This window comes from Streptopelia decaocto (genome assembly GCF_964273445.1).
Source record: "Streptopelia decaocto genome assembly, chromosome: 1".
Taxonomy (NCBI): Eukaryota; Metazoa; Chordata; class Aves; order Columbiformes; family Columbidae; genus Streptopelia; species Streptopelia decaocto.
In genome coordinates, this window is record NC_138663.1 from 157,656,431 (window position 1) to 157,684,349 (window position 27,919).

General features: G+C 39.8%; 1 protein-coding gene across 8 annotated transcripts in view; it reads right to left on the bottom strand.

Annotated features, from left to right (window-relative positions):
• MBNL2 (muscleblind like splicing regulator 2) overlaps positions 1-27,919 on the bottom strand; it is a 112,440-nt gene that overhangs the window by 75,376 nt on the left and 9,145 nt on the right. Inside the window, exons 1-2 of one of the 8 annotated variants that reach the window (XM_082049996.1) lie at positions 20,260-21,231; positions 17,568-17,654 (exon numbers count right to left, since the gene is read on the bottom strand). The exons of 4 other annotated variants lie outside the window; for them this stretch is intronic. The gene's annotated coding sequence lies outside the window, so the exon portion shown is untranslated. Of the gene's footprint in view, positions 1-17,567; positions 17,655-20,259; positions 21,232-24,571; positions 24,689-27,919 lie in introns of those variants that run through there. 3 more of the 8 variants (XM_082049998.1, XM_082049999.1, XM_082049997.1) reach the window with 3 other exon arrangements.

Here is a 27,919-nt window from a genome sequence, read left to right on the forward strand (position 1 = left end):
CTAAATTTTCCTTTGATTAAATTAGCTTTCATGTATTTTTACAAATGGTCTAGCATCAAAATCTAAGACTTAAATATGGAACTTAAGCTACATGAGGCCTATAAAATACCTAGGCTATTTTCTAGATAAACGGATCTGAATATCAAAGGGTTAGATATTATAAATATTTTTTAAGAAATGACTTTATTGACTTTATATGCAGATGGTAAAACCATGAGCATGATGTTTCCTTATATTCAGCTTCAAAGGAACACAACTCTCACTTTGCAGATACCAGCCAGAAACAGTTGATGGATTATCTTTATGCAAGAATAAAGCAAGGGGGAAGGAATGGAATAAGTAAGGTTTATAAAACGCGTCAATAAAAATAGCTCTAAAAACACTGTCAGCTTTCCCATGCCAGAATAATTACCATTTTGTGCTTGGATTCATCTGACTTAATTGAAGTCAGCATTGTTAGTAATGTGAGTAAGAATTACTCACACACAGTTTCAGGAACAGATCCCAATTCTGACTTCCAAGTCTTCACATCAAAAGGCTTTTCTATTACTTAGTAATGCTACCAGAAAGAGTTTTACTACGTGACTGATACCTACACCAAAATTTGCTACAGCTATTAATAGTGTGAATAAAGGTAATGCAATGCTAATTGCTCAAAAACTCAGTTTTAAGGCCAACATGCAGTAAGATGGGTCTGGATGATACTTAGCTAGCTTTTCCATGGTCATAAAGAATAATAAGTTCCGAGATAATTAGTACATTTTTAAATAATTCTACACAACTGTAGTATCGCAGAGCACATGAATTAAATATTCATCAAATCAAATATTCTATCAATGTTGTCCCACAGCATCAATGAAGAGCGAGGTTAAGCTGAAAACATACAAAGAGGTGAGGAAATACTCCTAACCGATGAAAAGGAAAGAGAGGGGGAAAGACAAGGAGAGCCTTTCTACAAGAGCTTGTTGAGCTGATAGCTTGTTGGGCTGATGATTTAGCTGGCTAAATGTAAAAGAGGAAATATTCCCCAGAGAGCCACACATTCCACTTCAGAAATGTCAGTAACGGTTTTCAGTAATACATATAGGAGACAGATGGAAAATTTGGGAAAAAGGGTAAATGTTACACTGCACACTGCTGAAAGTCACAAGTAGTAATACTCTGCTGGGCTGCATACTACTAAAAACAACTAAAAGTCGTTTCTCAAGTAGCAGGCGTTAGGACTGAAGAAAACCAGACACTGCACATGGCGGCAAAGCAAACAGTACACGTTATGTAAATGGCAGTAGCCATGGTTTTAAAAAAACGTGCACAACAGAATCACACACGAGATTAGTGAGATTGCAGAAAGAATTAATACCAAAAAAGCGTTTGAGGGATAGAGGAGGAGTGAAGTACAGCATCATCCTATTTCCTATCTTCTTACTACAGGAACATCTTCTAATGAAAGGGAAGCATGAACAGTTTGTCTCAGAAATCCATGTGTTGTCAAAAATAACATTATTATCTGATTTCTCAAGAGGTCTTGAGTGCTTCAGCAGTTTTTCCTGGTGCAGGCTTAGGAGAGGGCGAGAGACAAGACCTTTCTGAAGGAGGCCAGGCCCTCAGTAGAAGGCAGGTGCAAACGTGATGGGGACAGAAGAATTTGGAGTGCCCCATCTGTAGCACTTACATGGTCTGTGTGTCCATGGCCACGTCCTTCACTAGGAAGGTGAAAGAAGAGATGCCACCAGGAAAGCCTGAACACGAGAGGGAAGCAATACAAGGAGAAGCCAAAGATAACACTCAATATAATAAGTATAAAAGGACTAATTTTGTTTCGTTGTTTTTTACAACTACTGCTATTTATTTTCAGGCTCTCATACACTTGGATCAATGGAATTGATCCAGAATACACATCTATAAATACAGTTTTTCATATCCTAAGTGGCATAAATTCATGGACAAGTATTTGTAAAAACTATTTAGCTTCAGGTCCTGCTATTCAGATAAGCATCACTTCACTTTTGCAGAAAGCTAGCAAGGCATGGAGGAGTAGGTGGCTTTTGCCAATCTCATGTTCTCCTGAGAGAGCAGGAAAGACCCTATGTTAGGCTCCAGATCTTCATTCTGTTCTAAATCACAAAATAATTTCTCCTTTTCCAAGTGAAAAAAACCAACCAAACAAACAAACAAAAAAAACACCCCAGGTTAAAAAAAAAATAAATCCTTTTAATTATTAAACAAGGCAAAGCCCACAGGCACTAGGAGCCCCCAGAACAGGTTCTCATCCTGAGGAACAGTAGGCAGCCAGCATCTTTAGGAGTTGTGAGTGAGCACAAAGCCCTGCCCTGTTACAAATCAGCTGATCTCTCAGCTGGAAAGTAGGAGCTCTTGCTATATGCAAAATATACGCTGCCCTGGTACAGTACTTTTACTTATCAGATATATTATGTGGCAATGGATTAGTAGTATCTGCCTAATGGGGAACCTGAGGCTTCCTGGACATGTTGTATTCATGCTTCAGTAGGTAACATGTTATAACGAGCAAAGGCTTCATCTTCAGGAAGTCAGCTCTGAAGGTGATGACTCTAGTAAAGAAGCAGAATCCTCTACATGGTCCCAACACAGAGTTTTAATGGAACCATTAAGTTAACTCAAAAGGCAAAAGTTCTTCATTTTACTCTTAGAGAATTAAGCCCTCCATATTACTCCTCACATTAGAATCTTCACTAAGACATGTCAAGACTGGGGCTGAATTAATTTCTCCTACTGTCAAAGTTTATCAATGCAATCCATATATTTCTTCTATCTATATATACCAGAAACTCAAGAAAAGTCAGAAAACCCTCAGTTGTACCTAAGAGGGACTGCAGTTTAAAGTATACAAACTCATCTTTCCCAGCGAGCTAGAAGAGATGTGCTAAATATACATAGCTTTACAAGTCTGACCATTTGCAATGGTCTGTTTTAAAAAATAAGGAATTAAAAAAAAAAAATAAAATAAAGATCCAAAGACTCACTATACTGTGGAACCAGGATGTTCCTCCTTTAGGTCACTAGCAGGGCAGAAACCTTTTGACTGTCAAAATAGATTGCTGCCCAAATTTAGTTAAACACCTGAAATCAAGTGGGAGAAAACTCACCTTCAGGACCTGCCTGCAGTCACCAAAACTGGCCTGCTGGACACTCTAATGCCAAGAGAATGTCTTGAGAACCTAGTTTTCAAACCCAGCATGTGTATATTACAACTCTTCAGAGAGAGACTGCTAGCTGAGCCAAACGTGGGAACATTTTCAAGAGGACCAAAGTCGCATCTCTAATCCTAGGGAAATGGTCGTGACCAATTTTAAGCCCTTGACCCAAAACAGGTTGCTGCTACAACTTTTATACGTTTACACGTAAACAAAAATTCATGTTGCTTACTTCTAGAAAACCATATCCATAGTCTTAAATTCGCTTCAAGAATATTTCAACAAAGAAACAAAATAATGACCCTGCAGAACACACCAGACACATAGAATTTCAGGTTGAAATTTTAAGCTCTGGCTGGAAGTTGTAAGCAGAGAAAACAGGCTCTCTACCCTTAGACACAGTTAACCATAAGCATCACTGGCTTCATGCTCCACAGTACAAGTTCACGAACCAGCAACATCTTAATCATGTGTTGCCTTAACTCAGATTCTCAGGACATTCCTATTTGTCCAACAACAAACTAATTTATAAGAAATAATACCCTTGGTTCAGCCACTCCCTTCAGCCTGGACTTACTAGTTTCAAGTGAGTAATTTTACCTGGGATAAGTAATGTGGGACAAAATACAACCATTCCTGGATGTCCCAGGACATTCGATGACATTCAAAGACAAGGATTAACCAATGTGTCCCAATCTACAGATAACATCTTCAGGCTCCTGACAAACCTTGTGTTCCTTCAAAAAGCTGCCAGTCCTTCAGCAGCTGACCACATTTGCAAAGGAAACTCGCTTTGCAGTTCACTATGTTTATTGCCAAAACCTAGTAAAAAGACTCCCTGTTTAAGTCTAATATATGGGGATCCTTCTATAACCAGATCAAGTTAAGCATCTCGAGCACTCACAATGGAAATACAGATATTGGAAGACTGACAACTACTGAGCCCCCACCCTTAAGGCCAGGAAAAGGCATCCAGATCCCACTAAGCCATACCTCTTGTTTGCAGCTGCACGGTGGACTCCACTTTCAAAGCACTCAGGACACAGCCACACATTTAGGAGATGCTGCAGGTGCTTTATCCCAAGAGATGGTGGGACTTTGCTTCAGCTTTTCAACTAAATCTCACTGTTCTATTTTTTTATGTCCTTCTTTGTTCCACGCATTGTTTGCGCTTTAAATAGCATTCAAGGCCTCCAAACCGAAGAGAAGCTCCGCACCAAAGGACCGCCATGACCCCACGAGCACACTCCAGCATTGCTTTCAATTCCAGCTCCCTGTCATTTCCTTGACTCCCTCGCACTGTTTTCTCTTGCCCTCTCTCAGGCTTCCTGCTGAGGAAAAGCAAGGCTGCAGCTTAATCCTAGGCTAAAGCTGGATCCGTGATGATCTGCCTCTCCAGGTGCAGAACAAAGCCAACACAGCAGCCGTGCAACCCACCTGCGGCAGGTCCAGCTCCTCGTTGCAAGCGTCTGCAATTACGAGGCCGTGTCCCATGGGACATGCTCCCTGTCCCTGGAAAGCAAGGCTGACTCCCAGTCATCACACACTAATTTAAGCCTTACCGTGCAAAACCTCCTGCTCACCAATGGAGAGGATCTTATTTCAAAAGATGCTAACGAGAATTAAAAGAAAAAAAAGAAAAAGAAAGGAATTTTACAGAAAAATAATATGACAGTCGGTACACTTTTTAATCATATTTGAATAAATTACATTCTTAAAGAGATTTTCCTTTGGTGGATAGGCTTTTTTCACTCCATCAGCCCACCAGATTAGGAAACAGGACCACAAAGTGATGCGAAAGCACAGAGGTATCATTCATCAGTGAGTACTATGCCAGCTTCATATTCTTCTCCTCAATCAATTTCTAACATTCATATTTTTTATATGCAACCTAATACTAGATATCTAGTAAGACTAGACAACATATGGTGGAGTGTAATAATGTCTTTGCATAGTTCAGTAAAATTACAGCATTAAAACCAGCATCAGGCTTCTGGCTCTTTTCTGAACTGCTATGAAGTCACAAAAAATAACATCCTTATATTCAAGAAACAAGAGAAAACAAGACAGACTTCCATGAAACATCATCCAGTCTTTGATGGAAAATACAGATGGAAAATCTTTCTGCCACCTTAACGTTTTATGAAAAAAATGTTAAATTACAGTAGAACACAATGAATGCATTTTCTTCCACAAATTTCAAATGAAACTTGTAAAGATTTATTTAATCATTTCAAGAGTTTTTCCACTTTGTTAAGAATGTTAAACAGCTTCCATTTTGCAGCAAGCAAACCAGTATTGCTCAAATGAAGAACAAACCAGAACTGCCCTATCAGAGAAGCAGCCCACTGGTTTGGCCAAGCAGCCAGGAGCCAAAACCACTAAAATTCAAATTCCAGTTCCTTTATTAATTCAACCTGAACTCTGCCGAAGTCAAAAGTGCCTTGAATTACAAAAGAACCATTATTTGGTTTATTTGCTTGACTTGGAGATAACTATTGCAACATCTCTCTTTGCCTGTTATACAACCAGAGATGAACACTTGTCAACTGTAATTCAGATGAAAGCCTCACCCATAGTCAATTCCAACTGTTTTAGTTAAGCCAGCAGTCCAGGGACAGGCTGGAAAACACCAGTCTGTTTTATTTAAACTGAGCATGACCTCTAAGTATCAATTTTGCTAAACGAGCCATATTCTCCTTGTCAAGATCACTAATGTGCCAGGTTCAGGCTTTTTAGTATGCCCCATGCTATTTACAGTACGGCAATGAGCTTCTTATTAAAACCCGCCAGTTCACTTTGAAGCTGGCTTTACAATATAATAACGTTAATGTCCTTTGTCCCCGGGGAAGCAGGTGAGGAGGAACGTGTGGCATTGGCTGCAAAACAACAGACACAGCCTGGGACCTTTTCAGCAATCCACTGTACTACTTTGCTAATGGACCATGAAATATTTCTGCTGAACTTTAAGTCTGTAGATGGCTGGAGCACACAAGAGTATTTTCTAACATCAAAGTGCTCTGAAGTCATGCTGATAAAACTAATGCTCATTATGCTTCAGTTAAGATGCAATTGCAGAAAACAGTTTTTCTTCTAGCAAACTTTTTTTTTTTTTTAATAATGATATTCGTCCCAATCCACTTAACCTTCACCTCCTCTCTCAGAGTCTGTAACTTAAACACTTCTTCTTTCTAAGTCAAAAAAAGTGTCTGGTTTCATCCTCTAGGTGTGTGAATTTCATAGACAAAATTATGTTCCCACCTGGACAAGGTGGCACAAGCAAGTTCTGTTTCTGTGCCTCTGCAAGCGGAGTTAATCATCCCCGGCAGCAATGACGTTATCACTTGGCCTCTTGTGAACACAAGTGTTTTGCTTTTGGCAGAGAGCACCACGTAATAGCTATTAATCAAACCAAATTCTGCAGGGAGGGGTACCCTAGTGCATTAGGACCTTCTACTCACACCTGGCTGCAGACAGGCATTGTATTTATTTTTTTTTTTTTCCTGATTGTAAAAATATTTATAGAAAAGTGTGCTTATGTACTGTGAAATTTTTATAGACTGGCATGGAGGGAACACATGATCAAATAACTGTTCTCACCTGCCAAAGGAACGATAACATGCTGTTACACAGGAGCACAATTTAAAAGAGCTCAGGCTGTTGTCGATTTTCTATTTTTCCTACTCCAATTTTACACTAAGCCCAGAAGGCAGAACTCTTACCCATGTACTTGTTTATGTGAGAAACAGCATCCCTCTGCATTGAAAGACAAGGACAAGTCTGAATAAACCAAGGACTCCGTGTAAATTAAGATATGTTGAACTCGCAAGCAGAAAATATGTTTAAGACAGCCAATAGTGTTATTAATAATATATTCCTACAAATTACCGAGCTCTACGAAGTTGCATGGCGCATCCAAACAAAGCTCTGGAGGCGACGGCAGCAAGAGGGCCAACTAATGCTATTAACTCTGACTGTCTCTTAAGCGCTAAACCTGTTCTGCTGAACAGATTGCCTGCACCAAACCCAAGCAGCATCACTGTTCTGAGATAAAATACCTTCATTTCCTTGCTGTTTTCTCCATTCGCATTTTACCTGAGAGCAGGATACCAAAGCACACAAGGATGACTTTAGCGGGTCACCCAAAAAGTCCATTTCACCCCATATCCAGTCTCCAACTGTGGCTAACACCAGTTTTCTACAGCAGAGTGCATAACTAGGGCAGGCAGAGTGTGATAATTCCCGTGAATCTTTTCCCAGCAACCTGTGACTGATGTCTTTGTATTTAATAGGTCTCGCTGGATTTTTCTTCCATGGATTTGCCCACCGCCTTTCTTGAACGCTCCTCTGTCAATAAGTGTCTTTCATCATCATGTGTGTGGAAAGGAAGATACCAAGAGGGAGCCTGACTGGTTGTCACAGTTGCTGACAAAAGCCTGGACTCTCAGGAAAGGAATAGGGATATGGAAGGGAATACACCAGGACTTTGGAGATTTACAAAAATGTGAAAACATCAAATGGAGCTGGGAAGTAAGAAGACTGACTACAAAAAACCCTTAAGTAAATCTTCATCTTTTTATTACCCCCAAATGGGTTGAACTAGGAAAGAGGACGTGACTTTTCCTTCCAATGAAAGCAGAGCTTGGAGAAAAGCACTTTTAAAACCCATCAGAAGAGGAAGAAAGACCAAGATCCCTTCTTCTGCACCCCAAACTGCATCCCGTAGGAGCGTTCCCAGAAGCAATGCTTTCTGAGCAATACAATGAAGCAGGAGGAACACCCAAAAGCATGCCCAAAGGAGCCCAAGTGAGGCACTGCCATCACATTCTGCCAGACCCTGAGCGTTTCACAACCATCTCAAATACATTTTGGAAGCAGCAACTCATCACAATGGGAAAACGCTTCCAACAGGGAAAAGCAAAAACCCCAATAGTGTCTTTACTTATCAGCCAGTTGCCCAAGCAAGCCTTCATCAGCACCCATTCTATCACAACGGTGCAATTCCCCTTTCTCTCGTCATTAGTAGTGTGCATGTAACACACAACAACAGTTTTATTTACTTCCAAAACTAAAGAAATCCTTATGAAGAAGAACACATGCAAGTATTTTATATCTTACATATCTCTTGGGACATACTGCAAAGCCAGATTGTCTATGTCGGAATACTTCATATCTTACAGCAGTCAAAAAGATGGAACAGCAACCTAACTTTAAAGTCACCTATGGAATAGCAGATTGTTATTCAAATACCTTCAAAGGCAATTCAATTTTTTTTAATAACGTTTTTATGCCAACATTCAGATAGCAGATGCTTTATATAACAGAAGCTGAAATCTTCCACCAAAAGCCACTTTTCAAAGACCCTTCCCAGTCCAGGAGAAACCAGTGATCGGGTTTTTTTTGGCATGGCCCTGGAGAAAATAAATAAGTAGTATTCAACAGATTATTGGACTCTTCTGAAGGTAGGTTGCTGTTTTGTATTTTGAACAGAGAGATTGCTTCCTGCCTGATTATATTTGGTCCTCCAAGGCAAATAAAGAAAATATCTAATCAAGCTCACTGTGAAGATGACAGCAAAAGACATTCTATTGAAAATTCATGCCATTTATTTGTCCACAAAGAAAAAGGAAAAAGGAAAAAGGAAAAAGGAAAAAGGAAAAAGGAAAAAGGAAAAAGGAAAAAGGAAAAAGGAAAAAGGAAAAAGGAAAAAGGAAAAAGGAAAAAGGAAAAAGGAAAAGGAAAAAGGAAAAGGAAAAGGAAAAGGAAAAGGAAAAGGAAAAGGAAAAAGAAAAAGAAAAAGAAAAAGAAAAAGAAAGAAAAAAGAAAAAAGAAAAAAGAAAAAAGAAAAAAGAAAAAAGAAAAAAGAAAAAAGAAAAAAGAAAAAAGAAAAAAGAAAAAAGAAGAAAAAAGAAAAAAGAAAAAAGAAAAAAGAAAAAAGAAAAAAGAAAAAAGAAAAAAGAAAAAAGAAAAAAGAAAAAAGAAAAAGACAACAACTCAAGAACCAAAATTTACAAGTTCAGAGGCTACCTGTGTTGTGTTTGACAATAAATAATGGAAATTTATTCTTCCTGGAATAAAATAAATTTGTGTTTAGTGAACCATTATTCTGTGGTCAATAGGTATCATGAGTTCAGAAAAAGAATGCTTTTCCTCTAAAATTGTTTTGGAACTGGGGGCAGAGAAACAAGACGGGCTTTTCTCAGAGTAGTTGCAAGTACTGCTGAATTTCTGTTTTCCTGGAAATCTTGAAAACTTCTATTTAATCCTGAGGCAAATAATGGAGTTAAAACTGGAAACAGCGTACAGTAACTGTCTGCAGATACTGCCTACCAGAGCAAACTTCTTTATTTTTTTCTGATCTCTAGGATGATGAATTTTGGGTTTGATGTGCAGTACTGCTCCTGACCTTCCTTTTTGCTTGAGTGCTGATTAAGATGCACTGACCCAATAAAAATGGGTCATATCGATCTGTTGTTTTAATTTGTGTAACACGTCTCCCTCAGCCCAAAAAGCTCACCACCCCTTGCCACTTGAAGAAAGTTACTTTTTAACCCAGTGTTATTTTAGAAAAGAAACTTTGTTTTTTAAATAATAACAGCAGACGAAGTACTTAGAACAACAGACAGAGCCGATACACAAACTCGGAAAGTTTATTGGTCTACAGTACGGACATCAGATGAGTTCATACTTGTTTTTCTGCCATGTGCGTAGCTCAGTTGTATGCAAAAGTAACAGGGGACGTAAAATTACATTCCCATTTCTGGAAGGAAAATAAAACAACCCCAGCGTGTTGTAACAGCCACTTTAATGTACAGACCCTTCCTCTTCGTTTCTGTTAGCTTAAAAAGTTGAAAAGGAAATGGATTCGAGCAGCAATACTGACTGGTTAGGCAGCGTTAGTCCAGTACTCCTAGGTCCCAGAGTCAGGCATGTCCCTGCCTTAAGTAAGAAAGTTTCTTAATATTTAAATGACAATCCCTCTCTATTTTAATTCAGCTATTTAATATGGAAAGAGAGCAACAGGAAAAAGTCTTTCCTACTCTCCCTAGGTCTTGTTGAAAACCTTCCTGAAGAAGATTTTCAGCATCTCAATGCCTCCTTAGGCTGGAAGGTGAAAATACTGGGGGAAAACCAGAAGTATTTTAGCAGTATTGAAACAACTCCACGTCGACACTTTATTTTCATAGGGTTAACTCATTTTATCATAACATAAATATCATGGATAAGGACAGAGTTATTCAGGAATACCTTGTAAATGGTGTTTCAACAGGGAAGCTGAGAGTTTTCTGCTCACATTGCGGCGGAAAATTTGGACTGGTTAAAACAAGCCTCGACAGTTTTGTCCTTTTCAAAGGTTTAATTCATTTGTTGTACTTCAAGCTTAGTCCCAAGTGGGCATTTAAAGCCACATTTTGTTTTGCGCTGTATGATTTGTATTGCCTTGCACCACTTCTGTGTTAAATCGTAACTCAAAAACTTCCTTTAATCCTGCATAAATCTCACCTTGATAGCGCTATTTTTGAAAGACAGTGTCAAATTTTCTGCGTTTCAAAGCCAAAGAGCACAAAAATATTTTTGATTTGGTCAAATAAATAACAGCGACAACATTCAGTGATAAAAAAATGCCCATTTATAAACACGGGCTGCTGCTGTTACGCTTGCACACGCTTCTGTTCCACAAAACAACTTTGCAAAGTGTCTTACCAGATTTCTGTGCTCAATGGGCCTCATCTTAGAGCAATATTTGCTTAGCTTGTAAATAAGAGGTTTTATATTTTCTAATCTCCAGCCTATGTACACACACTGGCCCCTGAGGCTTGATAGGACTTCTTTCCATTTCATACAACATTTCCAGGACAAAGCAAGTGAGAAAAAAACAACAACAACAAAAAACAGACCAGAAACAAACAAACAAATTAACCAACTCTTTCCCAGTCAAAATTATGCCCTCCAGTAATCCTCTGCAACTCTACAGGCTGCAAAGTATACATTACCAATATTTGGTGTTCACAGAGATATGCACTTTATTACAAAGCATAGACTCTAGAAATCCTGAAAACCTACTTGAAATGCCCTTATCCACATTTGTCTCATCATCTGAAATAGTAACCATGGTATCACTTTATAGCAACCGAACAGAACTGCCTGCCCACTACCAAAAAGAGCATTATTATATTCTGAAAAGACAGAAAAGGGAGCGACAGAAAGATGCAGTGGTATTCTAGTTCTGTGCTTGGAGGATTTCTTATGAACAAAGTTCACACAATTTACATACTAAGAGGGTTTGAGTTGGTATGTTTTTTTGTTTGTTTGGTGTTTTGTTTTTATTTGGGTTTTTGTCTGTTTTTAAATTTAATTCTTACAGTTCTGTGAGGTCGGATGGAAATCCAAAATTTAAGGTCCAAGGTTTTTTTTCTGGCTTCATTAATGCCAAATGTTCACCAGGCAAACAAAGTCTGCCAGGAAAATTTTAAAGAACAATCCTGCTGATGCACAAGGTACAATGCAATCTAAAATTCATTACTGCAGCACTGGAGTCTATAAAGGCAGACAAATAAAAAAGTTTAGTACTTTCAAATCAGAAAAGTAGAAACTTCCCTGCTGTTTCTGAAGTCCTGTTTCAGGGCAATCATTTTTACCTTCCAGGGAGCACTCCAAAGATGAAAGCGATCACATTTACCTTTCCCCTAAGTGAAGTCTGCTAACATTCTGGTGTCTGGAGACCAAGCGGGTTGGGACACAGGTAGTTACCTTTATCAACACAGACTATTACTACTAAGTCTGTTTTAAATTCATTTCTCTGCAAGAAAAAAAAAGGACCACCTATATGGATTCCTATAACACGAATACGCAAGTTAAAGGACCCACTACACAATCCTGCTGCAGCACAACTACCTCTCACCCATTTCACTGGAAGCCTGAAAACATCAAATGCATTTCATAAAGCCTTGTCACCTGCAAGTACGCTTACAAGGAATTGTCAGTTTTTATTAAAGAGTACAATTCTGATAACGGTAGGGAAGGGCTATAAAATGCAAATCCTAAAAGCTCAAAATTACGCAAAATAAAAGCTAATGGAACATCTCGCCTTTGTAAGATGGTGATTTTTCTGGCATCTAGTCCTCATGATGACATGAGTCTTACGGATGTTAAAATAAATGTAAGTAAAAAGGGTAACTAAAAGTGCTACTCATTTGCAGATGGCATGATAGCTAAAGTCAGAGACTAAGTTCAGGATCAACAAATTCTACAAAAGCCCCCAAACACAACAAACTCACATGGTTAAATATCATTCTTTTACTTCTAATAATCTGCTGTAATTTTCATAATACAGTTTATTAACAGTGTCGTCCTCCTCTGCTCTGCAAGACAACCATAAATAATAAAGGACAGTTTGTAGTTAACATTAATTTTTTGCAAAGTCATAGCTGAAGCCAATTGTGAAGAGTCACAAAAGGATGTCATGATAATGAGTACACTGGATGATAAAATGGCATACATTTAACATAAAGATAGGCAAAATAATGCAGATTAGGAGAAGAAGAAAAAAAAAATAGTACACACACAACACTAGGTCCAAACAAAACACTACTACAGAGGAAAGATCTCGTGGACATTACAGGCAATTTGACGAAAACTTCAGCAGAATAGTCAGCAGTTGATGGAATATAAAGCAAGCAAACCATTTGGCAATATTAAAGGGAAACAGAAAAGAATTATGCTACTATGTACAGTCATAGAGCATGTAAGTCTTGAGTGATAAATCAAGTTTGGATCCCCCCATCTCAAAGAGATTACCACAAAGCTGGAAAAAAGGGGGAGAACAGCAGCAGCACCATCAGCGCTATGGAAAGACTTACATATGCAAAGAGACAACAGTGAGGCTTTTGACAACAGAGAGAATATGACATTCATACAGGCTGATGCTGAGGACCACTAAAATTTGAGTAGAAGGCAGGGGACACTCCGTGAATTACCAACCGGGACACCGTACAACAGTTGTCTTTGCAGAGGGGAAACAGCAAGGGCGTGAAGTTCAAATGCCAGGTGATTTACTGAAGGTCAAAAATATGAACAAGTTCAAAATAACTTTTCAACTTGAAAATCAGATTATTTGAACTGTCATCAGAATCACTTATCGCTACTAAATCCCATGTTTGAGAAGGAAAGTTCCCCTCAGAAAGCCACTCAACCTTAGCAACTAACTCGAGTCACGCGCTAGCCAAGGCACATACCCCTGTCCCCAGGTCACCCCTTCGCCTTCTCTGCCTCAGGATGACAGCCCTTGACAAGAAGCCTCGTCCTGCAGCCAGGGCTGGCTACAGATCCATAGGGGCACATTGATCTTGAAACTCTTCCATGAGAAACTCAACACTTTCATCTCCTATTTCAAACAGATTTCAGCGACAGCAGACTTGTACCACCTATCTTCAGGCACTTAAGTACGTCACTGGTGGCCAAAAAGCACAGTCTCCTTCATCGCCCTCATGTCAAAGGGGAGACAGGCACCTCCAAAGGATGATTCAGAACATGAAGGCACAGCTTTATCTCCTGAAGCCACCATGAAGCAAACCAACCTAGTTGGACAGACACATGCTCACAAGGATTGGCAGATCACACGACCAACTGTGCCACCTGCTCTGCACTCCAGAGGGATGATTTACTGACTTGGGAAAGCAAAAAAAACCTCATAGAAACACGTGTTTGTTCTCAGGACACACTCCCTCGCCCTTCAGTGGTTGTGTCCTACTCCTCAGGAGACTGGGGAAGAGAGAGGGAAACCAGAGAGAGTGAGAGGAGGGAGACTGGATCCCTCATGTCCTACAGAAGTATCCAACCACATCCTATGGAAGTGTTCAACCATTTGCAGTTTCACAAGGGTCCAGGTCCAGGAGATGGATTTAGTTTGCAGTATTGCTCTCCACCTTGCACCCTAGTTACGGATGTTGTCGCTTCTTACCACTTAGGACCTTTTACACCAAGGATTAAGCTACTGGCTTGTCCCCCTGCTGGCGTTTTCACTTCAAAGAGCTGCTACTGTGGATACCAAAGCCTTTGAAAGTGGCCTCACTGCAAAAAAGTCACAATCATTAAATGAGGTCTTTAAAAAAAGGCAAAAAAAATAAAAGCACTGGCTTTATAAACACATAAGTGCAGCCACTTTCAAATCCTTTCATGCCTTCCTCATTGTGGCAAAGAAAATCTTAGGGGTTTTTTGGCTTCCCCCACCCTTTTAAAATTATGGCAGTAAAGCAATCCAGCCCCAAAGCGTCTCTCAGGATTAGCAGAGGGGGAGCAAACTACACAAGAGAACTGTAAAAACAAAAACAACAACAACAACAACAAAAAAAACACGTGAAGAGAAAAGTTTTTAAAGACAAGTGCCAGAGCTCCAGGAGAGCGTCGCGCCGTGCTGCTGGCACGTGTTCAGCATGGCAATAAGGACTGCAGCACTGCAACCCCTCACACAAGCAGCCCACACACTGGTGTCCTCCTCTGCAAAAGCCTCTGACAGACAGAGATGCCATAACCAAACCAGGACACCAGGTCCCACTGCTTTTGGGCTGCGGGGCAAGGAGACGAAGGTGGGAAAGCCAGCGCTGGTCTCCTCACAGCAGTCAGAGGCCGCAGCTGGGGATGCTGTGCCATGGGTAAACATAGCTGTGAGGGAAATCACAGAATGGTTTGGTTTGGAAGTGACCTCAAAGATCACCTAGTCCAACCCCCCTGCCATGGGCAGGGACAGCTTCCACTAGACCAGGTTGCTCAAACCCCGGCCAATCCAGCCTGAACACTCCCAAGGGATGGGGCATCCACATCTTCCCTGGGCAGCCTGTCCCCGTGCCTCACCACCCTCATGGGGAAGAACTTCTTCCTTCTGTCATAAAAGTGAGGCAACGCTGAAGTCCTGAATCATTAACCGGGCACAGAGGTACGCTCCTGCAGCGGCGGACCTGCCCGTCCCACCAGAGACACAGCCAGAGGTGTTTGCCGACAAACCAGTGGGGCTGCGGGTTTGAAATATCCATATAGCTGCTGATAACAGCACCACAGATGGTCAAAAAAGTGGGAAGGAGTATCCAAAAAAAAAAAAAAAAGATTAAAATGGACTAAAACTAGGCTTTGATATCCTACAAAGCAGTCGTTACCCCCATCTTGATGTCAGGAGGATTTTCCCACTGAGAGATACTGGAGGAGAGCGTTATATAAACCCAGCATGCTGAAACCCAGCAATGAAAACCATCCTTTTGAGGGCCCGAAAATGAACAGAAATCTTGCCATTTTGCAACTCAAAGCTAGTTTCAGACTAAGTTCAGTACGCTGCCCGTAATATCTATAAAGTGCAAAAGTCATGACAGATTCAGGAGATTAGGGGGCGAGGGAACCTGAGCCACTTGGTATACCTGAAGCATACACGACAGAGCACTAAAAAGAAAAAAAAATAAAATAAAAAAAACCACCACACACAAACAAGCAACAACAAAAACCAAAAGACACATAAAATCATCAGAAACCCAGGAAAAAAAAAGTATTCAGTATTCATAGGAGAGAATGCTGGAGGTGTATAAATAAATAAATAAATGTTTGCTAGGCTTGTCTCCTAAAACCGATCACGCACGAAAAACCATACTGAAAAGTTGTCTTCAGAATTCACAAAAAGGAAAACAAACAAACAAAAAAACCCCACAAAACCCCAACACCATAGTATTTCTAACAGTCCTAGCCTCCTTCCATAAAACTACAGAGGGAAAACATTTCTGTATTTTTCCTTACCTGTATTCTCTAGTTCTCCCTATTGCCAGAGTTGCTGTACTCTCTGCAGGAGAGAAGACTTTATAGCACATGAACCTCCAGACCGACCTTGTCTCTATTTACAAGTGCAGCAACGTGCAACACCCAGACCTCTCTGAAATGCTGTTTATCATCCACTCAGAAACTGATAAAAAATTACTGATACAAAATAGAAAAAACTAATAGACTCTGATATGAACCATCTGTTGTATTTCCTGATCCATTTCTTTATGCAACAACTGTACCACTAAATCCCTCCTACTGCCTTTATTAGCTATTGTTTGTGTATTGCAAATATCACAAAAATGAAAAAGCATACTTTAATGGCTGCGTGTATCTTACATACGTGTGTATGCGTTTGTGGACATAGATCTAGGTATAAAAATGCGAGCGGGGAGGGTGCGAGCGTGCGTGTTTATCCCTTTCATTTATCAGAACTACAGCCGAGCTTTTCTCACTTGCAAAGTTTAAGGTATCACAAGCCCGCCATGTCCTTTGCCAGCCTCACGGCTGCAGAAATCCCACAGGTCTCCCACGGAAGCAGCAAGTTGCATGCTCACCATTCTCAACAGCTTTATTAATCATCACCAGCACAAAAAGTCCCCTACATAATTAAGATTTCTTTGTGTCAGTTATAAGGATTTTTTCATTTAATCTCCTTGTTGTGTATGCTCTTCAATTTTCAAAGCCCCAATGTTTTCCCTTTTTAGTGTGCCCAAAATACTGAACTAAGAACTTAACATCACCAGCATTGTCAGAGGCAGAGCTCAGCATTTTAATGGCCTTATTTAAAAAAGAAAATGTTTTTTAAGTGGGGAGATTAAGAAGTTGGCAGATTCTAGCAACAGGCTGCATGATTTCTTTTTCCTCACACACCTTCTACCCCAAATACAGCTGAAAAGTTTGTTTTTAAAAGGAGACTTTGGACTCTGTATATCAATAACCAACAACTGTCACTGAATTTGCTAATAATGTATAAGAAGATTAGTTTAATTAGTCAAGCAGTTAATACTACTATTATTTGAACTAGTATTCAGCACTGACACCCTTTTGAAATTAGTTTTGTTTTCCTCAGACTATAATTTCAGCGTGTTTACAGACTAGTTAACATCGTGCTGGTTCACACTAGGTAACCATAACACATTGTATTAACCATATCACATTAGCTTCCCAATCAAAGGCTGGAAAATGGTTTTAAAAATAAAATACATACTAACAAATGCTAAAGCAAATGATTTTATTCTCTTTTGCTACAATTTTGTAACAGCCATGGGTTTTTATTCATTAAAAAAAGGGGGGAAGAAATAATTTCGTTTTTTTTAAAAAAAAGTGTTTCTTCCCTGAAAGAGAAAAAAATCCTCAAAGTCAGAAATTTCTAATAACATTAGAAAACAAGGTATCATTAATATCTATTATGTGAAACTTAAATCTTAGCAATGTGTCTAACTAATGATTTATAATATTAAAGCCATACACAAAATCATTAATGAGAAATTTCTTTTGAACACTAAGTCTTTTTCTCATCTCTTAGTACTATAAAACCAGATTTTTACAGAGCTTTTTACAAATAAGCAAACACAGTACAGATTATTCCTGACATACGTGTGAACAACATTCATTCACAGCAGAGATGAGTTACCAGACTTAAGTGGCTGAAATCCCACACAACACTGAGAGCCACTTTTCTTGCTAAAAAAAAAAAAAATAAAAAAAAAAATTAAAAAAAAAGAAAGTAGCACGTGATTATTATTTTAGATTTCTATAAAATATGTGCTTAGAAATGAAGAACTTGATTTGGCTTTACAAACACTTTGCAGTCACAACACTATACTTGAGTACAAGGAACTCATGAGTAAACCCTGCCTCAGGAGAATGAAGAAACTAATTCTAAATAAAATAATTATTCCTTGAAAACAGGCAGACTGCACACAGTAAGACGTTACTGCACCAGTAGCTCTAATGAAATTCACAGCGCAGTTAAGCGGAAAAGATACTACTAAACAAAAAGAGTTACCAGAATCTGGTCCAAACTACTTTTATTACCAACTATTTACATAACAAAAGTAAACACAGAGTATTTACCATCACCTTTACCCTCCCAGTCAAAAGCACACCAACCTATCAATATAAAGTATTCCTTGATCATGTAATATTTTTTTTAATCCCTTTGTCACTTGATTGTCTGTCAATAGCTTGATACAAATCATTTGATTGAGTGATGAATGCAAATTTTCACTTTGTAATGTATAGCATTATCCTCCTTATGCCCAACTGCCAATCTCAAAGGTAAGAAAAACAGCCACTTCAATTATCTGAAAGGAAGAGACAGTCTCAAAACATGAGACTGAAAAGCTTTCTCTGTAAGCTGTACATAAAAATGATTTTATTTGCAAAAATTAAATCTTTAGCTCACATTTTCTAGCTTGGAAAATATTCGTTTGACTTTTAGCAGCACTTTTAAGCATTGACAGTATTAGATATTTAAACATACATCCCTATAACCCCATGGATTTTTAATAATAACGCTCTATACCGTGACATGGGTTTCACTTGTTAGCAGTTTGAAATTCTCAGAAGACACGAGGCTGATTTTACTTAGAAGATCACAGCATTTCAAAATAACCGGTTCATAAACTGAAGATGTGCCGACAACCTGGCTGCAGGTCTTCAGCAAGTATATAGCCAGGGAAGGGGGAATTTGAATCAACCTCCTCAGAGAAGAATCAGCTCTGCGGAGCCGGGAGGTGACACCGGCCCATGCCCTGTACTTCTCCTTGGAAAAGAGGAGGGACGGTTGGTCTAGAAGGGCCTATTTAATGCAATACTTTTAAAACTAGTGTAACTTGTTCCTATGGGAAAATAAATAAATAAATAAATATCTTTAAATTTTGTAAACCTTCCCTAAAATTACACCACTTAAAGCTTTTCTAGGCTGTGAAAGGTTGTTTTGCCTCACTTGTTCTTTAAGACATTCATATTTAGCCCTCTTCAGGTCATACACTTAATTTTTCTACCTGCAGCCTATCCAAATACAAATAGTTATATTAAAATGCTCACGACTATTACAGGAGAAATAAGATAATAACATTTTCTTGCTGTTTCATCAACTGAAAAAAAAATATAAAAAGCCAACATTATATACTGCACATAGAGATGACGCTGCTATAATGCAACTGAAGACAGAATGCTAATTTGGGTTGCTAATTGGGTGGGATCCTGAAAGGTACTGAGCACCATCAATCCCTCTGGCAGGCTGGGCAAGTTGAAGAGCCTTTCAGCACGTCACAGGATGAGGCAATGTCCTCAGACCCCTCCCGCAATATGACGGTGGAGTTTGCTTCTAATCTAATCAATAATAATAACTAATAACTCCTCTATTCTTCCAGAATTTTTTCAAACCTCTGCCTAAATAACCCTCTTCCTTCTCTCTAGAGTATTTAACACAAATCTTATCCGTTCTTTCCTGAGGCTCCTCCTCAGCAAGAAAGTTGATGTGTCTCAGCACAGTAAAATCATTGCTCTGAAAGCCAGCCTGCTCATTAAATTATTCTGCTAGCTGTGTGTTCTCTCATTAAAAATGTATAAAGATCAGATAATTGCCGCACGTATTATTAACCTTGTTTTCCTCGTTTTTTGTGTACAGGTTCTGTTTTGCTGCTGAGACAAAGACTTGGAAAGGGCAGGGGAAACATTCAGCTAAACTACAATACAAAAAACTCTCCCGACTTGCCTTTGAGAGCACAAGGAATCACAGCGCAGTCTAAAACACCAGCACTTTTATAATGGGGTAAAATATTGTAACCTCATTGTACAGCTCCGACAAGTGTAAGACAGGCAGTCTTGGCTTTAGTTAAAGCCTCCGACTGGGAATTATTTAGATCAGCCAGTCTAATTCACCTAAATCTTCAAACATATCTGCTATAAAGTTCACAGATTTCCAGGTTGGCTCCTTCTCAAAGCTAGGAAGCACCACCAGATGACAACCCAGCTAAAAATCCAATTAGGGTAACAGCACTTCTGAAACACACTGACCTATTTCTTTTTTTACTTGCACTATTTTAATATGCGTATACTCGCATTCTGTTTCTGAAGAGAGCTATTTGCACTGGAAATTAATTCCCTTTGAAAACAAGTTACCATAAAATCCACCTATTGCACCCCAACAGAATATATTCACCGGGGAAACATTGTTTCCCTCATTCCCCCAGGCAACACATAGGGTATGCAGCACACTGCAGCAAACTCCTTAAAACATTCAAAAAAAAAAAAAAAAGAAAGAAAACGATCCTCCTACCTTCTTTAGCCCTGTCTATTCCGCACATTCCCAACGTGAACTGGAACATCCGATATAAACAAACAGCCGTATCTTTCCCATCGCACCATGGTAAGTAATGTTCACATGAAACGATGAGCAGCCTGGATTTTTTTTATTTCTTTTTTTTTTTTTCTTTTTTTTGGCGCTCAGAAAGCCTTGTGCATTATCTGGGGATTTTTTTTTTCCCCCCTCAGATGATGAAGCAAAGACACAGCCTTAAACTCTGTTGCTGAAAGACTGCAGCCCTTCCTTCTCCCAGAGCCCTCCCAGCATATGGCAGCCAATCACACCCGGCTGCGTCAGCCCGACTGCTCTTAAACTGATCCGAACGGGATGATTGACAGGGCAACGCAGCACTTCTAATGTGTAAAAACAATGCATCCATACTGATGAACCAGGAATTTCCCCTCGTGCCGGGAAGGAGTTTTACTGGCGAGGTGAAGCGATACCTCCATGAAATAACACACGCAGCAGAAGCAAACGACCCCTTCCCCTCTGCTGCGGCGGCTCCATGTCTTTTGCATGGGGATTTTCAAAGCTTTTGCTAATCATAAATGCTTGCACAAACATCGTTTTCAAAATTGCAGAACTGCAGTGATGCTGGTTTGGTTGTAAAGGTGTTTGGTTTGTGATGCACAGCTCAATCTATCCTTTATTTTAACATGCACTCCGATTCAGGCAGTAATACTCTCATTTTAATACTGCATAATCTTACTGTGCAGCATTTGCACTTAACAGCGATATACACATAATCTCTTTCCTAATATTTGAAACCAGTTCTTAGGGACCACAAGTATGGGATGCCTCTTCATTACAACATAATCTATACGACGGCGTTTTAATATTCTTGGCAGACAAATAACACCAGCAGCATCTGAACTGCAGCTCCTGTGATTAGCTTACAAGTGATGTTAATTTGTACCAAGGTTCTGGCATAAGGAATATGAGACCAGTTGCCATTTTCAAGTCAAACTGTGGGCAGCTCGGTAACGCTTGGTACACAAGGTCTGCTGTCAAACAGTTTTCTCACAAATTTTGCTGAAGTTTTAAAACAAAAAAACCAAAACAGCCAAAGATTATTGAACGAGAGTTGCAGTTAAAAAAATACAAAAGGAGCTTAAGCTGAAAGTCAATCATTATCCAGAAAGGGATAAAGATTGCAGTGCAATACTACGTTAGACAGCAGTTCATGCAGTTCAAGCCATTACATAGAAAAAAATGTGTAAAATGTGTTTAAAATGCCACTAAAACTTTAGAAATATGAATAGACAAGAGGAAAACAAAGATCTCATTCACTGGCAGCTCTGTCCCAAGGCCCCATTGTCTCCTATGGACTGTTTTGCATATTATAAACACAGCTTTCCAAAAATCGGTTATTGTTCTATCCTGCAAGCAAAACCACCCCATCTCCCACTCAACTGGTGAAAACCCTCCCCTCCCTGGCATGGCCAAAATGTGCTCCTACCAGGGAGGCTCCTGCCAGCCAGCCCTTGCTCTCTGCTCATTCACCCCCCCACACTCTCCTCTATTAAAAATAATAATAATAAAAAATAAACACCAAACCCTAGAACAAAATAAATCCAAAAAAACTCTCGAATAGTTGATTCTGGTGAGACTCAAGAGACCCCGGGGACAAGGGGTGGTAACTCCATCCATTATTAAGATCGTGCATCTCATAGTTATTTTCCACATTCTTTTGACTTGGCCAAACTCGAGCGGCCCGTGTTAAAAATTTTCCATGCTGGACATCTGCTGCAGGATTTATTTACTTTTCTGCCAAAACACAGTTTGCCCATTTCTGAGATTGCCTAGACAAAAACATGTTGCTCTGGCCTCCTTATAGCTCATTGGGGGGAGCTCCGGCTCCCCTGCCCAGGTCAGGGCAATCTTGAAATTTGGCAGAGCACTGATCCCTTGCTTTTTTTTTCTTTTTCTTTAAATCAAGGCTATGCTTTTTGCTATACTTATAAAAATATTTTCCTGTTTGACAAAACTTTAAAACCTGCTAGAATTCAGCTGACGCACACCATCTCTTTATTTTATTTTCTGATCCCTAACCAGTGCAAACCTCAGAAAATACTCTGCAGTGAGCGTCCACCGCCTCCTCCCGCCGTCCACCCGTCCGTATGTGGCTGGAAAGGCACCAGCCCCACGGTGCGACTGAGCATGTAATGGGCTCAAGTTACAGGAGATTAGCAGGATTTCCCCTGTAACTGCTGCTCCATCTGCCAGAGACCAGACATTGGAGCTGACAGCAGGAAGACAACCTCGCCTGTTGCTTTCATGACCCTTCAGCTGGTGCCCCACAGACATGTAGGAGACAGGCTCTTGAGAGAGCACTGCAAAGAGGGTGTGAGAAAGGTCAGATGGACCAAAACATGACATGAAGCTGGGCAGAAGAGGCAGAGACAGCAATGAGAGGGAAAGGGAAAAAGAGATGCGACAGTCAGAGCCTGGAAATCCTGGGGCTGGTCGAGCAGAAGGTTACAAGTGAGGAAGCCCAAGTCAAGACAAGGAGCTGGGGCGCCACCAGTCAACAGGAGTCAGTCACTCTCCCCACGGACCACAGGCATGTTCATACAGCAACACGTGTTGACAGCTTTTGTGGTCCCTTAGTTCACTTCCCACAAGGAAGGAAACATGCAAGTTACCTCAAAAAAAAACCCACAAACCCAAGATGAGTCATTAACACAATCCCCCAAAAGGTGAGGGTTCGGCACCATCACTTCACAGCACATAGGCCAGTCTTCAAACACTGCAGAGCTTCAACCGCAGTCAAACGGGGTTGAGGTGCTCCCAGATACTATTCCTCGGACTCTCCAATCACAAACACAGAACTAGCAGCTATGTGCCCACCCAGTTCCTCATATGGGTTATTACATTTTAGTTCCTCCCTTGCCCAAGGATCAGAAGCCCCTCCACACAACAGGGCATGATGAAAATACTTCATGTCACATTTGTGAACCCTTTGGCCAGGCTCCATCAGAAAACTCAAGAGAAAATGTCTGATCTTTCTCAACAATGGCGCTTGTGTAGCGCACAGCAAATAAGGTGTGAGTTCATGAACAGAAGAAAACGAGATTTTTAAAAATACCTGCTCTGTACATTGAAGGGTGAGTTCCAAAGTGACTGATATCAAATTGAGACGTTCTCTTGTGCACATTCATTTTTTCACAGCAGTTACAAAGAAAAAGGCCAGGATTTCCATTTTCAGGCCAACTTATACAATTGTATTATTTATTTAATTGCAAAACGACATCATCTTAGAGAAGCTGAGAAATCCAATGTCAAACACAATGAATAACAAATAGAGGTAAATTCCCAGCTCAGAAAATGCCATCTGCTTTGCTTGACGTGCTCCTATAATTAATGAATCAAGGAAAAAATGCTGCTAAAGGTGACTATTACACACAATTTTCTGAAGGGTGTAGATATAACTTTTGGAGAGAAGTGGACCATTTTGGAATTAATAAAGAGGAGAACTGGAACAAGTAGAACCCGCATAGTTGTTTTCCCTTCTCTACTCTTGAATCATAGCAACAAAACTTCTCAATTTAAAGGGGGTTTTGCAAGCAGTGGGGAATATATATAAAACTAACATTGAAGACACTAACCAATTTATGTGACATTCAGTACAGCAGAAAGATGATTTTGAGCCTTGCATAGATGACCTATGGCAACAGCGACATTTTGATATGTTCCGCAATGGCAAGAAGAACCTCAAAACTATTTTGTGTATCAGTAACAGACTCTTCCCTAAGCAACTTCCCCCAAAATGTTAATACCAGCCAAATTCAACCTTGGTAGCTACGGTCTGCATGACAGCATAAAGTCAAGGCAGTTGCCAAGATTTTAAAACCAGGCACCTAAACCTATTCATGCATAATACCACTGATGCCAGCCTTTGCTCTCTCTCTCTCTCTCTCTCTCTCTATTGGGGCTGAAGTGATGGTAGAAAACATTATAAGTTACAAAAATAAACAGTAATGCCATAATTCAAGTTACTAACTGGAAGCAGGCATGCTGTTCCGAAAGGACACCGCTAGGTTTAATTTTGTTTTTAAAAATATGCTTATCAGAAGAACTTTCAGTCCAGGATTTCACTTGTTTTAACTTCCTAGCACCCAGACATCCCAACATCTCCCTAACTGAGGAAAACTGGAGATAGACTGTGCACAGACACGAAAACAGACTGTTCTATTTTCATCATACATGCTGAGAGAAATATGAAATGAAAACACACCACAGAAGCAAGCCTATATTCAAGTTACATGTTAGAATTCAATCTTACCAAAATTAAGGTGGCTTCTGGAGGCCTCCCAGATCCCCTCTCTCCTTCCGCTGGTTGCACAAGGAATTTAAGCCGCGTCTAAACTGTGAGATCGAAACACATGGGCTCAGGCACCCATCCAGTCTGCATCCTGACTTTATTTTGGGATGACACCAATTCCCCATCAGGATGAAAACTGAGTACACATGTACCGTTCCTTCACGGGGTGGTTCCAGTTGGGAAGGGTGGTGAAGGCACTAGCCAGAGGAGAGCTGCAGGACACTAAAACCAGGCTGAATGTTTGAGAGATATATCCCGGGTGCCATGGAGAGCTGAGCTGCCTCTGGACTGTAGCCTTATGCACTTAGCTTGAAATATATTTGACCAAATATAAACAACCACATCTCACTGAGTCATTCTACTCCCCCTCTCTCTTTATAGTCACTGAAGAGAAACAGGCATTTGTGGGCTGTGATTCATCCTATCCCAATGTAGCTATTCTAAGAGATTCCATCATATCCTAAAAGCATCTGTGTTTCTCTATTGGTTATGTGAGACGGTCACCCTTAGGCTCCTTCTATCATGTCCTTCATTAAACATATAAGAGGTGAAATCTTACTACAGAAGAAGCTTCATTGGGAGGATAAATATTTAGACACTTAAGTTACATGCACTGGATACCACTTTTGATTTTCAAAAACATTTAAAATAACTAAAGATATTAGCATATAGCTAAACACCTGTATTTTGACAATGTGCAGTTACAGCTTTGGTGTAAATCCCCAGCTTGCCATAAGCATGTTCCAGCTATGTTGCTATATAAGCTACATAAGCTTGTTCTCTAAGCTATGCTGAACATGTTCCAGGGTTTTTTTTCCCCTGACTGAACATCCATCCTTGCACTCACTCACGCTTTCTTCCTCTGAACAACTGATTGACACCAAATTAACCTAAGAGGAGTTAGACTGGGATCCTCCTCCTGATTTTCTTCTTGTTTTTAGAGGGGCATTTTCAGAGGAGGGAAGGTTGGTAAACCAACCAATATCTTGCTGACTTGGTCTATAAAAGCTAGGTAATGTAAACTGGCAAAATAATAAGCCAGGTAAAATAAACTGGCAAATCACCTACACTGCCTTACTCTTAGCAGAAGTTTTTTCAGGTAAGTGATTCTATTTTTCTTCATGACAGTTGAAAGAAAAAAACGTTTGCAGTTTGCTGATCTGAAATATCAAACATTAACATTTAAACTTTAAGTCATCCAAACCTAGACATTTAGTCCCTCTGAGACACCCTAGGGAAATGCTGTTGGCCTCCAGTGGCCACTGGTGGAAAGACTGGCTTACTGGTATGTCCTGGCTTACATCTGCCAGCCCCGTGCAGATGTCCCAGCTATAAAACAACCTAGTGTCATTTTAAATGGTCATTTTAGGTACCTGTACCCATCCAAAAATGTAAATCATTTCCCCAAAACATATCTGAATAGATCTTCCCAGCTCTTCTAGCAGAATGTAAAAGGGTTACCTACAAACCAGAAACCTTTTATCTTCAACTGCTGAGGCCTACTCAGAACAGGTATTTTATGAATCACAAGGAATCACAGGGTAAAAGCACAAGCACTATTTAAGCCAGCAACATATATCAATTCAAGATAAATCCTTCCCTTTGCAAACCGACTTCATGTCCCTCTATTTTGTACAGCATCCACCACAACCAGGGAATTATCTGATGAAAGTCTCTCAAGTCTCTCACTCCAGCTGAAATAAACACCAAACGCTTAAGCCTTCATAAAATGTATTTTTGAATCCATGTGGTTATGAAGAATACTTTCCAATCGTGCCAAATTAAGAAGACAGCAAGTGTTGTACCCTTTAGTCTTCAATACACAGTTGGAAACAATACAAAGGTGTAAACTGTCACTACTCACTAATGCCTAAATAATCTTTAGCGAGACCCCTGTGTATTGGGAAGTTCTTCCACTGCTGATAAAAACATGCTCCTTCCTCCTCAGATCCCTCCATGACTAATTTCCTCCATTGCTATTGTTCTGGCCTCAGATTTGGAGTAACTCCTATTCAAACCCACAACAGGAGGAAACCATTTGATAAATCACCTTGTCAGAGAACCTCCTAACCTCAGCCAGAAAGTCACGTGGGCTTAGGAAAACCCTCTTATGTTTCAGGGAGCATAACTGGAGGATGCATGTACTAAACTTCTGCCCCTTATCCTGAGAATTTCTTGGCTTCCCATACTAGCCAACTACTGGGAAGACACAGGAGCAAGATTTGTCCTCTAAAAAGTTCCTATTTGCCAAAAATAATACTTCACATAACTACATGAGAGAAGTATTCCAATTACATTTTCTGTAGGTAAACCAAATATTTTTTTAATCTTCTACGAAGCTTCAGTTATCAGTCTCTAACTACCCCAGATCCTGCACATAATTCAAGCAATGGCTGCAAATAATAAATCTTCCAACCAGTGATATAATGAGGACTCTCTAATTATCCTTTAAATCCAAGAGCTCTTTTTCATTACTCAATTATAAACCCAAAGGGAAAAAGATGCCACTGAAACTAAGCTACATTTTGAATTTTCCCATCTCCAATTAGAACAAAAATAATTCAACGCACTCCTTCTAATTTATTAAAATTATCCTATTGGTTTTGCACACTACTGCAACACAAGTATTGCTATTTAAGAGGTGATGCTAGCTCCCATTTCCCTACAAGCTGCCACTTAACAGCCTTAGTCTGTAGGGTAGATGCTCAGGGGCATGCAGCAAAATCAACAAGCAATCTCCACTATAAGCAGAGAAAACAGGCTCCAGGAGACTACACAGAAAATGAGAGCCAATTGGATAATTTTTGTTTTTTAAAATCAGTAAGAGTAGCATTCAATCTCTCACCCTTTTACAGCAATTAATGACCTATACATGTAAGAGGAGAGGACTCCATATAATTACCAAAGCGTTACTTTGGCAAGGAGGGAAGGCCTGGAGTATGTAAGTACAGGGTTTTATTTCTTTCTGTGAAGTATGGATGACAGGTAGAAGAAAGCTATGCCAAGTGAACTGCTGGCAAGCAACTAGTCTTCTGGTTAGCAGGCAGCTGTTTTGCGAAGTCTATGAGTTTGTGTTCACATAGGCAAGCTTTTCTTTAAACATCAGACTTACAACCATTCAAACAGTCATGAGTTTTGCACCCAATTTCCATTTTCACCTCAAAAGAGATTGTTTTGTTTCAGCTTGCTCTCCGACTACTGTGAAGTGCCAATAATACTTTTATTTGTATAATGTTTTCAAACATTACATATGGATCTTTGCCTAATTACTCTGCCACATAATGTTGCGTACATGAACATGAACCTTCA